Genomic DNA, 4,082 nt, shown 5'->3' with positions numbered 1-4,082 from the left:
TAGTGAATATTTGAATAATAAATGCATGTTTACTGCTTAACGCTGAATGTTAATGCCTGTGTTCAAGATATTCTCCAAGTCACTACTGACATAAAATAAACAAGCAAAGAAAGAAACAAATAAACAAGCATATACACACACACGCGCACACACACACATACACACACACACACACACACACAGACAAACACACACACGCACGCACACACACACACAATACATGTGGATCTACAGCTGTTGCACACGCCTTGAACCTATGCATACTGCTTTCAACCAAACTCTACCATCTGTTTATAAAGGCATGCTGACATTAATTTCATTCTTTGCGATAGTGAAGCATATTGCAGTCCACCACACACATCTATCTTTCGCATGGTTTATAAAACAGCTGTACAGTGTTAATAAATGATGTGCACTCCTAGTTGGTAGATTGTGCATAATTGCAGCAATATGCACCGTTGTTAACCACAAGGGATGAACAGGAAAGGCTGAATGTGGTTTTTTCTCCGCTAGAAATAACAACAAAATCTCCATCAAAACACACCCGCGCACTGCTAGTTGGTAGGATATGCTACATTATAAACAAGAACATGAAAAGAGGGACGAGAAAGTCCGCATGTGGTCTCTAGAAACGACGACAAAATCTCCAGCGAAGCACACCCGCTGATCTTGAAAGAAAGAATGAAACATTCGATTCATATTATCCCGCAGAAAAATGGCTCCTTGGTGGCTGAATGAGTGTTGGTCATAAGTCTTCAGGTTCAAGAAGGACTCGGAACAACAACAACAATAGTCATAAAAATGACAGCAGCAGCAGCTACAACAACAACTGCAGCATCAGCAGCAGCCACAACAACTACAACAACAGCAGCTATAACTGCTGGGCCAATGTGACAGCGTCTATATATCGCTCGAGCTGCTAGAAATAGCAGATACATCTCTTTGAAACTGCTTCTGAACGTTGTTAAAAACGAAGGATACATTAGATCTTCATGGGCAAATTGCGCCCCGCGGACCTTTGTAAATGGTGCGTCTAACGAAAAACTACCAGGAATATTTTAAATGGTGCGGTCCGTCTGATAATGAGCTGTGTCCCATACTATCTGTTATGTGAAAAAGGTTGCCCATGTCCACATTAGGTAAGACTGTGCAACAAAGTTATTATTTTTAAAAAATCTTTTTATCAGTAAGTGTTATTTCCTGTCTGCTCAGCTCTGAAAATCAAAGGAAGTGACGGCTGTTCTTTCCAAATTTTGCTTTTGTGACCTGGACATCAGTTATGAAACTGACCTATTTTCCAATTACATTTCAGACAGATTCAGCGCTGAATTGCTGAAGCAGAAATATCGTTATAGCAAATATTCTGCTGAACGCCACAGATTTGCTCGTCAGTTGCTTGACCTTAGCCACATGAGTATTCCCTCGGTGGCTGACAACATGTGCATCTCTGATCATGAGCAGGAGTAGTGGAGAAGCATCATAGCCCATGTATTGAGAGGGATGCTCTGGAGTTTGAATAAATATAACAAAAGCAAAGCTTGAAGGAAATATTAATGATGTTTCATAATTTCTAGTGGGGTAAGCAAATAGGAAATAATAGCTGTTACCCAAGGACAAAAATCGTGCTACACAGTGTAATATAGTCCGGGTTACGCCGAAGTAGACTGCAGCAAAAAGCAAAAGCCCACGAAATTGTCAAAGCTTAAACGCCTCTATCTATAGTTCTATCCGTTCAAGACCGGCCTGTGGTTAAACAACAGCAACAACGGCATCAGCATCAGTATCAATAATTGTTGCTGGAACAACTAAAAGCAGACATAGATTATCTTGAAATAAGTCTATTTCTCCACCACCATTATTTTCCCCTTCAGATGGTTGTGACGATCTACGTTTCTCGTATGATATATTGGCCGTCTGTATTATGTATAAATATCTGCCAAAATAAAACCATCAATTTATCATCCTCCCTCCCTCTCTCTCTTTCTCTCTCTCTCTCTCTCACTATGTATGTCTGCCTCACAATATTAACTGCTCGCTTTTATTTCTTTCATTTCCTCTGAATCGAAATCACGACCTTAGGATCATTAATCGAATACCCTAACCACTAAGCCACGCACCTTCACTTATTAATACTAACCGGGAGGAGATAATAGTATGAAATACATCAACTGCAAGGAAATATACTGCGGCTGACTCCATTCTCGAACGCCTGCGCACACATGTCGGTATGTGAATATGCACGCATATACACATAAAAACATATGACTCACACGCACATACACACACACATACGGGCGCACACAGTCGTACTCAGACAATCACACAGGCACACACACAGACAAATTTTCTTTTGTTTTAATTTTGTTACAGTTATCACACATTGGTTTGCCGCCATGCTGGGGCACCACTATCAACGCTTATTCCATTACTTATAGATCCTAGTGCGTGTTCCAGGCTAAGCATATATTTTATCGATCGATACATGTCGAGTGGCGAAGTTAGCAATCTCATACAGCACCGGTTTCTAACAGGCAGAGTTGAATACATAAACATCCTTACTGACTCAAACACACATACATGCACACATAGACACATACAAAGATGCATTCATACATACCCACACGCATACATGCATACATACCTCCATTACCACATACACACACACACACACACACACACACATATATATATATATATACATATATACAGACACACACACACAGGTATATACAAATACGCCCACACAGGCACACACACACAAATACACACAGACACACACACATATATAAGTATGTGTATACATTTATACATACATACATACATACATATATATATATATATATATATATATATATATATATATATATATATATTACTTTTGTATGTCTGTATGTGCGTGTATACATACACACATACATACACACACATATATGCATACATATACACTACACATACGCACATTCACAAAGACATAAATTTTTATAGAGTTATGGAATCGTGATAAGCTTCGCAAATAATATGCAAAGCAGTCGGAGTTGCTGCACATCATTCGTTTGGTCTGCAGTAATAATGTTATGTTTTGTGAGAGATAAGGAGACAACGTCTGTTTTGAGTTTGTAGCGTTGTCTTCACTGGCTCACACAACATCCATCCTATCACAACAATATACACTTCACCGACTTTATAGAAGACAACTAGCGACATGCACAGGCTGTCGGTGACATGCGTAAATACATACACCCACACATGCGAAGACACCCGCACGCACACACACACATACACACGCACACATATAATGTCCTGGTTGGGTGAAAAGATATTTTCAATGAGACACTCAACCCGAGTTCTGGGATATCAACGCTGTCGGATTCCAGACTAATACCGAAATTCTTGAGGTGTTAAGAATTCTGGTTTGCAAGTTTTACGCAAGCCTGATGAAGCGTCATCCTAATAACTAAAATTACGTAAATGTTCACACCGAATAATTGCGTGAATTTTTGCACGTAGAGTTGGTACAGAAATAACTGTAACTTATCATTGAAGATGTGTTAAGGTATTTCTTTGTTTTCTTATTTCGATTATATATGCATACATACATATACACACACATATACATACACCCATATATGTATCTATAATTATAAACATAATTATAATCAGGGGTCAGCTAATTGCTTCGCCACGCACCGAATTTAGAAATAGGAGTTAAAATGCTTTTTCAACTACCATAAAGATCTCCCAGACGGTAACACACTTTTTTACGTAGGCAAACACCCATGTAGCTAATCTGAGTCGTGTGGATTTGTTACTTTTTCTTTTTGCCTACGTAAAAAGTGTGTTACTCTCTAGGACATCTTTATGTAAGTAGAAAAGGCAGTTTAACTCCTATTTCTAAATTCGGTGCGTGGCGAAGCAATTAGCTGGCCCCTGATTATAATTATGTTTATAATTATAGAATATTTGTATAATTTCACCTAAAAAGGTTATTTTAACGTACCAAACTACTTGGTAAAATTAATAATTATTAATTAATTAATTAATTAATTGATTGATTAAATAATTAATTAAAATTAATTTTACCC

General features: G+C 38.1%; 1 long non-coding RNA gene across 1 annotated transcript in view; it reads left to right on the top strand.

The window, feature by feature from the left end:
• The window catches only part of LOC106875402 (uncharacterized), a 198,467-nt gene that overhangs the window by 190,717 nt on the left and 3,668 nt on the right, over nucleotides 1-4,082 (top strand). The window lies entirely within an intron of this gene.

The sequence above is a fragment of the Octopus bimaculoides genome, chromosome 19 (genome assembly GCF_001194135.2).
Source record: "Octopus bimaculoides isolate UCB-OBI-ISO-001 chromosome 19, ASM119413v2, whole genome shotgun sequence".
NCBI classification, from domain to species: domain Eukaryota; kingdom Metazoa; phylum Mollusca; class Cephalopoda; order Octopoda; family Octopodidae; genus Octopus; species Octopus bimaculoides.
The sequence above is the reverse complement of the archived record's forward strand: the minus strand, read 5'-3'. Positions and strand labels throughout refer to the sequence as shown.